Raw genomic sequence first — 14183 nt, 5'->3', positions numbered from 1 at the left:
CAATTACAAGACAACAGAGCTTACACAAACAAGCCTGACAAACCAAACAATCTCAACCGTGTAGCCTAAAAAACACAACCAATCTCAATCATGTAAGTTGTCAAACAACTAATCACATAAGTACAAGAGATTCATGTTAAAAGGGAGTGGTGTGATTAAAGATACTTTAGCAGGGCCTAGGCATTTATATCACACCACGGCTTGCTTATTAGTGGAAGTTCAAACAGAGAGTATCCCAGCCAATAACAAGTGTGCAAAAGAACGCTGTTGCAAGGTCGGTGTGTGAAACAATAATGTAAACTCTCAAACAAACTAATGTGCTGGCGGGTCACTAGTCTTATGACATCAACTCTAATGTTGGACTTCAGCCATCCATCATACCCCCTCCACTGATTACTCTGTTTAGGTGGTGTGCTTCGGGAGTCCAGCATTCCAAGACTGTAGCCACAAACATCCTCTAGTTTTAAAGCAACATTAAAAAAAACTACAAATCCCAGAATCTAAAGTATTGATGGCTAAATAGCAAGAACTGACCTAGGGTGCCATTAATTGCTTGGGGGGTGCTCAGCATGCATACATGCCAAACTATTTATCTTGAATCTGGTGCCATTTTACTGCCAATCATTAAACACGAATATAACATTTAGGATAGTAGGTAGATGGGCATCAATAACAGACAGGTGTTACGCTGGTTTGGCCATTGGTAAGAGGACCCTGCTGTTGCTATCCCCTGCCACAGGACCCAAGAAAGCAATTCTGAAAAATCCGTGACGGTTTTAGACAGTTACTACTCCTTGACTTAGCCCCTCAGTATCAATAAGGTGGTAAAGGTTGCCTAACGCCATCTTCATCAACCCTGGCATTTTAGTGATTCGTCATCCAAGTGATGTGTAATCTATCAGCAAGGCACATATTTCCGTGATGCCAGCACATGGTAACATGTCCCCTCCCAGTGTCATGTTCCACCCCTGCACCTACAAGCATCCCGTGAAATCTTCCACTCGAAGTTAGCAGCTGGAGCCATCTTCACATCCTCCTAAAATCGGTTCCTAAATAGCTCGAGGTGAACTTTGATGGATAACTAGCGAACGCGCCTCTTTTCCTCCATTCAGTTCAGCGAAAGCTATCTGCCAGCAAAAGCAATTTAAAGTTAATTATCCTAAAATCATCTTGCCGCGGTTTTCATCAAGGGAGCCTTTTGTCGCTTCCGTTGTTGCTGCTTTTTTCCTCCTGAAAATGTTTTCTAATTTCATATCTCAGTGGTTTTTATTATGGGCTGGAAGTGCAATATATTTCTATGTCTCTATATATTTTGGGGTTGTTGTGAGGAGAGGTAATCCTCGAGGGAGGGTGAAATCTGCCGAGTGTGGCATGTCGAGACCTCTCGACAAAAGAGCTTTACTTAATATTTCGTTCTTGCCTCTTGACAAATGGTTTGCATCTGCTTCTCGCTGGTACATATCGGAAGATCTATTGGGCGCCGGAAGCCGATCTCTACTACACGTCCCTCCGCTCTTGTCATCCGGTAACGAATGTGAAGCAAGGCGGGGAGGGGTGGATGTGCTCGTAGTGGTGTATGCAGTGAGCAGGCATGTACAGAGCCCTGCAAACTAAACCACGTCTAGGAGGTGCACAAAAGTCTTCTTACCTTACCTGTTTCGTCTGTTTTGACCACTTCAATCCCCGGCAAATGTGAGACCTGCAAATAAAGTAATTTGCCCAGGATCACACGTTTTCCACATAGAAAATTATATTGATCCTAACGCCACAGTTATGTCTAGAGAGATCAAGAGAGAGAGGCTGGAACGTGAAGACATGGACACTGGACAATATAGTCACAGACTCTTGGACAGGTTGACCTGGATAGGGACTTGTGGGCAGGGAGAGGCCGACACTGAGACAGAGGCCGAGGCACTGTGAGACACTGATGCAGGGATAGGGAGACATAAGGACAGGGGGATCTGAACAGAAATAGAGAAAAAGGACACTAATACAGGGAAGACAAAGAGACTAGAACATGATGATACCAAATCAGTGGCCTCATTACGGGTGTGGGGGACTGAGGACTGCCACACTTGCATTGACGATTGCACCGCTGCACTCCGGGTGGTCAAACTGCCCAATTACAGCCCTGGCAGACACCTGCCAGGGAGCTGCCGTTACTGCCAGGGACATGGTTCCCGACGTGGTAACAACGGTCTGAGTTGAACTCAGCCAGGTGGCGCTGAACTCAGTGCCGCCTGGCTGATTACAACTACACTCACCACCAGCCTTTCCATGGCTGTTTCACCGGCATGGAAGGGCTGGTGGTGACTATGCTGGGGGCCATGGGGGAGGCCTGCATTGCCCATGCTTATGGCATAGGCAGTGAATAGGCCCCCCTGCCCTGCGGCATCGGAATGCGCACTGGCTGCTGATCAGACCGGCTGAAACATTGTAAGAGGGCAGGGGGTTGGGGGGCTTTGGTGGCGTAATGAGGCCATAGGACTGGGAGAAAACAGAAACTGGAAATTGCAGGCAGACACTAAGCCAGGAAGAGACAGACACTGGCTCTTGGGCAAGGAGGCACAGCACAGGCACTGGTGTAGGGAGACGCCGTTGAAGAAAAGAAAGATAACAGCACATGGGCAGAAATGCACAAACAAATAGGGAGGAACAGACAATCAAATAGGGGGACAGGCATTGAGTTATTGAGACACAAACTATAACAGGGAATCACAGGCTCGAGGGGCAGACAAAGACACTAAAGCATGGCTACAGATGCAGACTCTGGGAGCATGGAGAATAGCATGAGGTAACTTAGACACGGACTCTGGGAGAGGGAAAACAGACGGACACTGGAACATTGTAATACGCCCACATGGGATCAGACAAGAGCAAGTATTGATAGGACGACAAACAGATATATCTTAACCAAGACTGTGCCAGAATGCCAAGGCATTATCAGACGTGATAATTTCTAAATTCACAGATGTACCTTTATGGACCAATGTGATCATGTATGATCACTGGCTTGCCAGCATCTTGACTGAACATCATGCATGCAGCATTGGGGAGACTGGTGGGGCTGCAGATATCACCTCACAAGGACACTTGACCCCACTGGCTTCTTCAACATGTCTGAGCATTAATGTCAATATTCCTGATTTAAGTGGGGAAACTCCCGATATTTAGAGCAAAAAGTGATCTAAAACGTCCTCCACCCCAAAAGTAAGTTAAAAGGGAAACAAAATTCTACCATCTTTCTCTTAATTCTCCATCTTAGGTGCCCGCAAACGTTGGAATGTATGTTGAAGCTGAGAGAAATTTGGAGGTCTGGTCAGAGACAACGCAGACTGCCTAGGCCCTTCAAAGCTATTCTGGCTCATGGAAGTGAATCTAAAGCCCCTTTATGCTAGAATGACATTGTTTATGTGGAACAGAGCAATAACTGAGCCCTGGCTTCAAGCAGCTCAGGAAGTGACGGATAATGGAGACTAGAAGTAGAACTGTCTGCCTATTCCAGACTGGCTTGTTGCTTATGTGAGCAGGTTGTATCATATGGCACTCATTTGTACAGTAAAGGAAAGGTACCCATGTGCCGTTCAGAGGCCTCTGCTTGAAATATGCTGCTTAATTCTCTGGGAGTGACCAGATGGCTACCTTGTACCCATAGGCGTCAATTCACCAAAATGGCAGGGGTGGTGACATCATCTGCCATGTGACCTTTACTTTTATTCAGACACACATGCTTACACATACACACACTATCACACCTACTCTTTCACATAAACACTCTAATCGACAAGCATGCATACAACATATATTTAAAAGCAGTTTACTAACTGTTAGAAATGGGGTCCTTGGTTGACAGTCAGGTTACCCCCTGTTCAAGCAAAGACCCTCACTCTAGTCAGGGTAAAAGAGAATCACCCTCAGCTAACCCCTGCTTACCCCCTTGGTAGCTTGGCAGAGCAGTAGGCTTAACCTCAGAGTGCTAGGCGTAAAGTATTTGTACCAACACACACAGTAACTCAATGAAAACACTACAAAATGACACAACACAGGTTTAGAAAAATAGGAAATATTTATCTACACAAAACAAGACCAAAACGACAAAAATCCACCATACACAAGTCAAGTTATTAATTAAAAATCAAAAAAGAGTCTTTAAGTAGTTTTAAAAACGCACTAGCGCTGCTAGAGTGAAAATGTACCTGGTGTGCGTAAAAAATAACCCCGCACGGGCGGGTGTGCGTCGAAAATAACTCCGCACGGCGGTACTCGAGTCAAAAATCCAGCTGCACGATGAGTTGAAGATCCTGCCGCGCAGGTTGCGATCTCCCAGCCTCCGTCAGCGATGCTGCGCGTCGTTTCTCCTGCTCCGTGCGTCGATTCTTCGGTCGCGTTTCCTGCGAGCGTCGTTTCTCAGCTGCGGAGCTGGCGGCGCGTAGTTTTTCAGCCGCAGATCGGATTCGCGTCGATCTTTTCCCCGCACGGCGCTCTGTGCGTGGATTTTCTTGTCTTTAGGCTGCCAGCTTCTCCTTTCAGGGTCCCAGGAACTGGATGGGCACCACAGGGCAGAGTAGGAGTCTCTCCAGAGGCTCCAGGTGCTGGCAGAGAGAAGTCTTTGCTGTCCCTGAGACTTCAAACAACAGGAGGCAAGCTCTAGATCAAGCCCTTGGAGATTTCTTCTCAAGATGGAAGGCACACAAAGTCCAGTCTTTGCCCTCTTACTCTGGCAGAAGCAGCACTGCAGGAAAGCTCCACAAAGCACAGTCACAGGCAGGGCAGCACTTCCTCCTCAGCTAACAGCTCTTCTCCAGGCAGAGGTTCCTCTTGATTCCAGAAGTGTTTCTGAAGTCTGTAGATTTGGGTGCCCTTCTTATACCCATTTTAGCCTTTGAAGTCACCTTTCTTCAAAGGGGACTCACACCTACTTGTGAAATCCTGCCTTGCCCAGGCAAGGCCTCAGACACACACCAGGGGGTTGGAGCCGGCATTGTTAGAGGCAGGCACGGTCCTTTCAGATGAGTGACCACTCCACCCCTCCCTCCTAGCAGAGATGGCTAATCAGGAAATGCAGGTTACACCCCAGCTCCCTTTGTGTCACTGTCTGGGGTGAGGTGAAAAACAACCCAACTGTCAAACTGACCCAGACAGGGAATCCACAAACAAGGCAGAGTCACAGAATGGTTTAAGCAAGAAAATGCTCACTTTCTAAAAGTGGCATTTTCAAACGCACAATCTTAAAATCAACTTTACTAAAAGATGTATTTTTAAATTGTGAGTTCAGGGACCCCAAACTCCACATGTCCATCTACTCTCTAGGGGAATCTACGCTTTAATCATATTTAAAGGTAGCCCCCATATTATCCTATGAGAGAGACAGTCCTTGCAACAGTGAAAAACGAATTTAGCAGTATTTCACTGTCAGGACATATAAACCACATTACTATATGTCCTACCTTATCCATACACTGCACCCTGCCCTTGGGGCTACCTAGGGCCTACCTTAGGGGTGCCTTACATGTAAGAAAAGGGAAGGTTTAGGCCTGGCAAGTGGGTACACTTGCCAAGTCGAATTTACAGTGTAAAAATACACACACAGACACTGCAGTGGCAGGTCTGAGACATGATTACAGAGCTACTTATGTGGGTGGCACAACCAGTGCTGCAGGCCCACTAGTAGCATTTGATTTACAGGCCCTGGGCACCTCTAGTGCACTTTACTAGGGACTTAACAGTAAAACAAATATGCCAATCATGGAGAACCAATTACGTACACATTTTAAACAGGAGCACTTGCACTTTAGCACTGGTTAGCAGTGGTAAAGTGCCCAGAGTAACAAACATAATAAAATCAGAGTCCAGCACACATCAACAACTTGGGGAACAGAGGCAAAAAGTTAAGGGAGACCACGCCAAGGATGAAAAGTCTAACACTAACCTTAACTGCCTGATAATGTTATATTACAGCTAACTGTTCTCCATTTTTATTACATTATTAATGAATACTATTATTCGCTATTTGTTTAATAAAAACATGACAGAAAACCAGGAAAGGATAGCCCCAACCGAGATTCATTTGGAAGAGGTGTCCCTGTGTCCCAGGCACTGAACTTTGCCACCTCTTAAGCCAGAGGTCGCAAAGGGCAATCTAGGGTCGCAAGTGGAATCCCTTAAGACCCCTAAATGTGTCTATGCTCGTACCCTGGCAATGAAAGAAAACGGGAGAATGGATAAACGCATACGTTGTTCATGTGGGTCGTCAGTAAAGATTTTCTTCTGACCACAAGATGAATAGGATTTTAAAAGAGATTTCTTCTCTGTGTTGGTCATGGTGACATTTCATTTTCTTTAAAGATGTTTTTATTGAAGTTCTGAAAACATTGTCATGAAATCAACAACACACAGTATGAATAATTTTAAGTAGCAATAGTGATACGTCAGTGCACAAGGAGTACTAGTGCCGTAGCAAAAGGGAGTACGAGTTATATAATCATGTGCAGAATTACAGCCACAGAAATTGAAAAAGAGGAAAGCAAACTAAGGGTAAATAACAATAATGCACGCGAACAAGATCCAAAGGCGTCCGGCCTCTCATAACGCAGGTGTGTACATCTTTCATCGTGGTAGGGAGTAAGATCATGCACGCAAAGCACCAGTATAACAGGCGGAGGTGAGGATCAGGAGAAATGGGAAGCTTAGGTGGGAGGGAGGGGGTACTGAGACTGTTTTGAGGTGGCAGGCGGTCAGGAAATGTGACCGGTAGAAGATGTCTGTAACAGGAAGCGTGTATGGGTCGCTGGTGTGAGAGACAGGTTCCGGGTTCGGGGGGGGGGGGGGGGGGGGAGGGGCTCAGTCGCTGGGCTGAGTGGGCAGAGTCGAGGGTGGGCGCTTCAAATGTGAAGGTCTCAAGCAGGGAGTCCCACTGTTGTAATACCAGGTATTTCCGTAGACCCAGCTGTTACAGACAGCAAAGCAGTACCCTCTGCTGTCGCCCACACCTCCATCGACCGAGCCCAAGCAAGCTGTCATGGGAGAGGCCCTCGATTTCCAGGCACACGTGGTCCCTCGCTGCCATGGTGACAGTAAATAACAGAGGAAGGGTCTTGTAGGCCCAGAGATTAAAGGAATTTACCCTTAAAACAACATACAGTAGCCTGAAACCGAAGATCGGGCTGGTGAGGTCCCAGGTTAGCCCAGAAAAATGACAGATATGGCCACTAATAGGTTAGAGCGGAGCTCTACCTAGACACACTCTCGCACACAGTGTGCTGTAGAAATCTGAGCTGTGGGGGGGGGGGGGCCTTGGGGGAGTAGTAGAGATAGCACTTCAACTCCAGTGACTAAACTTGCTTCAACAGGTGTGGATATGCTACTAAACAGGAGCTGTTGTTAAGGTATATGGCCTTTTTAACATCGTTTACGGCTATTTTAATGTTACAATATATTCCCTGCCTGACGAAGTAGAACAATTCAAACATGCAACTTTATGAAAGTTACAACGCTGGAGGGCTGCAGGCTATCATACTGCCCCTTCTGCTAGGGCACTCATCCAGTATGGTACTAGAGTAACGTTCTCATAAATGCTGCATTCTAAATATCGTCTACAAACAAATCGTCGCACTGGAGTTTGAGGACATCTTCACCTAGTGGGTTGATATTTCGTTTTGGTAAATTATATTGAGGACACGCTACGAAGGTTAGATAATATTTCTGTATATGATGTCTGACATAAAACCCAACCCTGCACACCATGGTCCTACAATTTAATTAGTTGCTTATTGTTGCTACAACGAACCGTCGTTCCTTCGGGATGGATCTGGAGGGGTCACTCATATAGGGATTTTGTTCCACTGTCATTCACTGAAGCCGTGGAGTGGAACATCTTGTATAAGCAGTTTATTACTTTTGGTTCCTAAGTGTGACTCCTTATATAATCTGTGATTTGGTGAGGAATAATTCAGATATTTTCTGTTCTGCATTACCCCACTTACTAGGTTTGCATCCCACACTGCATTTTACCCTCCGACATCTATTATCCATCACCCGTATGAACTCCAAAACGTCAGTTTCCAGTTGCTTCTGGCCTACCTCCCTATCTTCTAGGGAGTGCTCCATATTTCATCCAAGGCCGTAAGAAAAAACAAAGATAAAAACAAACCGTGGGAAAGATTTGCATCCCACACTCAGACGTGTACTACCCATCACCCATATGAACTCCAAAACTTCAATTTCCAGTTGCCTCTCGCCTGCCTCCATATCTTCTAAGAAGTGCTTCATACTGCATCCGAGGCCCCAAGAAAAAACAAATATGAAAACACTGTGGGAAAGGAGTGCACTCCTGGGAGGAAACAACACAACGCAGAGGACACTGGTCTGCTCTAGCATTTAGATGCCTTGCTCTCTTATGTTCTATGCTTAATGCGTGTCTTCCTTTTTAGGAGGAACAACTACAGATTATCAGTTAAGTTAGCTTAATCAAGTTAATTTTGAGCTACAAATATGTACATATCCCACTAGGAGCAGGACGAAAATCCGTGAGTCATATGTTGACATAGGTAGCAACCCAGTGGTGCAGGAACATCTACCACATTGACACATAGCTATCCACACAGAGTATAACTCCACTCACGTAGGGTACAACTCCTAACACTCATAGTGTACCATCTACCCACACAGGGCCGACTCCACTGAGTCCCCCTTCTTAGTCCAATACACCCCATATACAGCACAATTCACTCACCCGCACAGTACACTACAACACCCAAACACAAAAATCCACACCCTCATAAGACTCATCTTCACCCACACGGGCCAGTATTTGACCCACCTAAATAGGGCATGCTTCTACCCACATAATTCAAACCACCATACACATGGGTGTCAACTCCACTCATGAAAGGTACACCACGCAATTGTTGCATTACTCACCTCGCACAACTTCACACAAAGCCAAAACTTAAGACTGTCCACATCAAAACAGGAGGATTTTTGTTTCCGACACAGAGCAAAAAAAAAGAAAACACACAACCCCTAACATTAATTCACGCTAAACTGCCACAAGAAACTAGCAATCTGGAGCCCAGAGAGAGTAACTCTCTGACTCGCTCTCAGTTGCTCTCTAGCAAGACATAAAAAACATAAAAAACACTACTACCTGCCTGACCTCTTCCTTGCACTTGCTGTGTGCCAGATCTCCTCACTAACAGGAGGTGCCTTGCTTCTTTACTGAGGCATGGAACGGGAACAGTCAAGAGCTTGAGTGTGTGACCCAGGCAAGATCAACAACGGGGCTTATATAACTTGTTTCGACTTTTGAGGCACATGTGACAAAGTATGCAGAGTGTCATTAAAAAAAAATCAGAACGTATGTTACTGAAAAGATATTCCTTTAACACAATACTAAAACACTGATAGTGGACATTTAACACAAAGTCCACATTCACAGCCCCTTAAAAAAACCTCAAAGTAAAATGTACCAAAGTAATCACAAGTACTTTCAGATCCTTAATCCTAGGACTTCATTGCTGGTGAGGGTAGGCTTTAAAATTCAGATTAAACGCTGCGGGTCTGGGCAGACCAGTTCTGGTTTGCAGTGGCTGAGGCCTTAGTGACATTGAATATGCAGGGCACAGTTAGCAAAATTGACCCATCATTGATAGTCACAGTTGGGGTTAGAGGAAACATGGCAGCCGCGTGAAGTCCGCAGCCGCGAGCTCACCTGATTCCCGGTCTGCGCGCAAGGGTGGCGGCAGTGTGGAGGTGCTGGGCCGCGCCCATTCCTTCTTTCTTTCTTTCCCCTCGCTCCCTCGCAGTTAGGCAAGGAGAAACGGAAGCGGGGAGTGGACGAAGCGGTCGGCGTTTAGGACCGCGGAGTGCAGTCCTGAAAACACGAAAGCAATTGAAGTTACCGAAGGTGGAATGCTGAAGGAGACGCTGCCAGCTTGTTTTGGCAGCTTGTGTGTGTATTATTGGTTTTGGAGGGCATCTCTTTTTCTCAGCTCTGTTTTGAAGAAGATAAAAAAAAAGAAAGTAAAACATTAAGAAGTAACTGTGAGGTGTTTACTGTAGAGAACAAAAGGATATTTGAAGAAGGCTTTTTTTTTTTTTCTTCAACGATGGCTCTAACCTGACTTTATCTTGCTATACTTCAGCTACTTCATCTTATCCATGGTAAGAGCTGTGTGCGCATGACGCTGGTTAAGCGGAGGGCTCTGGCAACTCCTAGAGGCCCTCCATCGGCATTACTTCAGCAGCAACAAAATAAGGGGGAAGGCGAGGAGGCGTCTTTAGGGTCGTTCTCTGGTCCCCCCCCCAAAGGGGGGCTTGGGGGGGCAGTAGGAAACGTCACGGAAAGCTGACAGCGAGCAAAAAAAGCAAGCATTTACAATGCAACGGGTCTCGCGTTTGCTCATGTTAGAGCTGATCGCGTTGTAAACTCCTAACCCGACTTTTCACCTATCGGGCAAAAGTGCATTTGTGTACACAACACGAAAAAGTTAAATTAACTATGTAAAGCGCTCTACTTCTGCCAAGCGAGATCGCACTCGTAAATTAGAGAAAAAGAAGTCCACGAGCCCGATGGAAAACAGCGAGCCTCGCATGTTTTCTGTACTTGGTCGCTGCGCTCGAGGAGGGCTAGCCACCGGAAAAGGCATGACGTATGCTTGCCTTCGACTAATGAAAGCAAGCAGATTTTATTAGGCTAGCCCACGAACCAATAAAAAACACTGACGTGAAGTTGACAGGGCTCCGAGCCCTTTTCTAAATACAAAAGCGTCTTGCTGCGATACGCATGCGCGAGCGCATGCAACGCAGGCTCGACCCTAAAAAGGGACTAACTCAGTAAAAGAGCAGCCGGAGATTAAACTCCGGAAAAGGCAAAATATCAAATCAGGCTTTAACCCCATTTTAATTAAGGCTACCCGTGTGCAAGCCAAGTTATGAGAGGGTGGTAGGACAACCTCCCTCTTAGCACCCTTTTTGAAGAACCTTTCCGGAGGTTCAGACATGCTGCCCTCCCAAACCCTTACCCTTGCCCCCCCCCCGGAGATGGGAAGAAATAGAAACCGCAGTAACATAGTGGCCGCTTCAGTTAAATCTGCAGATGCACCTACCTCTCGGTCAGCTACAGTACCAGAGACCGAGCCAGACCCACAATCACAGTTTGTTCAGAACCTCTTGGTATCATTAACAAATGAGATTAGGGGAAAGTTCGAGGTCTCTGAGCATAATCAAGAGAAAATCAGGGAGGCCTGTGCAGCCCTAGAAACCAAATTGAACATGTTATCCGAGAGAATCAGCAGGATTGAGACTGTGGTTGCGGAGCAGAAAACATGGGTGTCCGTTAACTCTCAGGGTATTGCGCAATTGGTTCGTAAGGAAAAAGCGTTTCAAGAAAAGTTGGAATCATTGGAGAATAATCTGCGGAGGAACAACATTAGAGTGTTGAATGTTCCGAAGGTGCGGAGGGCGAGGATACCAGGGGCTACGTGATAAGTTTGCTTAGGAGGTTTTGTCCGTCGATCGCGCATACAAACTTGGAGGTAGATATACAGAGTTCATCGAGTCCCCTTCAGAAGGAAGCCTGATACAAAGGTCCCTAGGAAGATTCTTATTAATTTTGGTACATATTCCATTAAGGAGAAGATTCTGTCTGAGTCTCTTAAGGTAGGCAGCTTTACTATGGGAGAATGGTCCTTTTGGATAAGGTCAGATGTCTCCAAAGTGACTCTAGACAGGCAGTGGGAGCTGGGAAAATTCATGCAAGAACTCAGATCCCTGGGTGCCACACTTCAGATGAGATTTCCGGCATTCCTAAAAATTATGTGGAATAACACAATGTACCATATTAGGGATCCTGTTGAGGTTCAGTCTTTGATTGAGAAGATGGAAAAACCACCATAACTGTGTGATTTTTCTGGATATTAGTCGACCGGAACCATACTGAGCTCGTATGGGTTGCAATATTCATCCTGTTATAGGTGTAGGGAGGGTTCCCATGGGGGGGATATGTGGAGGGTGTTTGTGTTTGGTTGGTGTTTTTTTTCTCACTATTTGGGGGTAAGGGGTGGACTGGGTAAAATATTAAATTTGTGAAGGTCCTCAAGAATACTGTGGAAGGGGCAGTTATGGGTTTGGGTTTATTTGTATCCTGGTCTTTGTTTTCTCTTTTGGACAATGGCTAATAAGGAGGGTGCTTGTTTGAAGTTTGTTTAATGGAATGTTAATGGTCTAAGGGTTAAAGGGAGGAGGAGAAAACATTTTGAATACCTGAAAGGGGAAGATGGTAAAGTGATTATTTTACAAGAGACACACCTAAAGCAAAGCGAGTGGAAAGAATGTATTAAACACTTGGGTTGGGTGGGCTTGAGTGCAAGCACAAATCGACCTTATACAGTGAAAAGTGTGGCGATTGTTATAAATAAATCTTTAAAGGCAAGAGTGGCAAAGACTATAAGAGATTCTAAAGGTAGGCTAATGTGATGTCCTCGTCGACGTGCAGAAGCTGGGAAGAAGAATTCCGTCGAATGCTGGCGCCATGGGAGTATTCATTAGGTGAGGAATCCACAGGTAGTTGTATCCATCAGAAGTGGATGATCCTGCCCCTTTCCAAGAATTGTATAACCATTGGCTGGAGTTAAAATACCCGATTATTATGGGCGGGGATTTCAATATTTTACTAGATCCCCGGTTGGATAAGTCAACATCAAGGGAGACGGTCAACCTTCCTAAAACTCGTATGTGGATAAAACAAGTGATGTTGGATTTGAGCTTGATTGACATTTGGCACCAGAAAGGCAGGGAGGGCCCTAGGTTTACATTTAATAATAAAAAGTATGGCCACCGATCTAGGATAGATTTTTTTTTTTTCTTGAGCAGAACAACTTGAGGGATTCAGTGAGGTTTGTTGATCATGCCCTGTTTCATTTGTCAGATAATGCAGCAGTAAGAATGCATATTTCTTTTCAAATTCAACCCTTAACCTACAGATGGACAGTTAATCGTACCCTTTTTTTGGACCAGACGATTGTTAAGGGATTGAGGAAAGATAAAAAATATTTTTTTGAATTTAATTATGGTTCCACTACCTTGCAGATTCTGTGGGATGCATATAAAGCATTTATCAGAGGGAGGTTGGTGGGTCTAGCTACTTTCAAATATAGAGAAGAAAAGAATCAGTTAGAAGAGCAACTTGAATCTCAGGTGATATCCTTGCAGGAAGTTTTCTTTAATCACACAGGCAAGAGAAATCAGTCAGATACATTGGATGCCGAATTAGTTTCTGCTAAAATAGATCTATCTTTTTCTGGAGGGGGAAAAGCAGAAAGAGCTGGGATAGCAGCCGGTTTGCCCATTATGAATATGGGGAAGGTTGCAGCAAACTTGTAGCCTGGAAAACTAAGACGGATCACGCAAAAAACTATATCACGTCTATTAAATCAGAGGTAACTGGAACATTATGTACAGATGCTGCCGGAATAGAAGAGGCTTTTGTGGCTTTTTTTCAGGACCTCTACACTAAAGACCTGCCCTGCTCGGAAGCACTGGTTAAGGGTTACCTAGAGGGGGTGTATCTCCCTCCGTTAACCGATGTTGAACGGCTACAGTTGACTAGGAGTTTAGATACTGGGGAGGTCAGGGCAGCAGTTCAAGTCTTGAAAAAAGGGAAGGCCTCGGTCCTGATGGGCTCCCTAATGAGCTATATTGTGCACTTTGTGATGAGGTCGCCCCTATTTTGGTAGAGTTGTTTAACCTTCTTTTATAGGAAGGGGTAAACATGCCCATTTCTTGGAATTACAGAGTGATATAAGTCGTCTCTTAAAGCCCAGGAAAGATCCGGCATTGTGTAGTTCACGTAGACCAATTTCCTTGTTGAACTCAGACTATAAACTTTATACATATGTTCTGCCTAAGAGACTCCAAGGGTTAATTAGGAAGTTGATTCATGAAGATCAAAAAGGCTTCATCAAGGGGCGACAACTGCATGAGTTGACTCATGACCTGTTAGGCGCAATAGATTTGGCCGGTTTAAGCAGAGTTCCTCTGGCGGTTCTAACCTTTGACGCTGCTAAAGCATTTGATAGGGTAAATTGGTATTTTTTATTGAATGTTATGGAAAAGTGAAAACTGGGCTCAAGATTCATCAGCGCGGTCCAGGCTATCTACAGAGCCCCGGTTGCCAGCATTCTGGT

At 45.4% G+C, this 14183-nt stretch overlaps 1 long non-coding RNA gene across 1 annotated transcript in view; it reads right to left on the bottom strand.

The window, feature by feature from the left end:
* LOC138268596 (uncharacterized) overlaps positions 1 to 9840 on the bottom strand; it is a 97412-nt gene extending 87572 nt beyond the window's left edge. Inside the window, exon 1 of the long non-coding RNA XR_011200032.1 lies at positions 9710 to 9840. This is a non-coding gene — a long non-coding RNA (uncharacterized lncRNA). The remainder of the gene's footprint in view (positions 1 to 9709) is intronic.
* Between the last annotated feature and the right edge of the window lie 4343 nt (positions 9841 to 14183).

Source organism: Pleurodeles waltl, chromosome 12, assembly GCF_031143425.1.
Source record: "Pleurodeles waltl isolate 20211129_DDA chromosome 12, aPleWal1.hap1.20221129, whole genome shotgun sequence".
Lineage (NCBI taxonomy): Eukaryota > Metazoa > Chordata > Amphibia > Caudata > Salamandridae > Pleurodeles > Pleurodeles waltl.
This window is presented reverse-complemented; position numbering and strand designations above follow the sequence as displayed.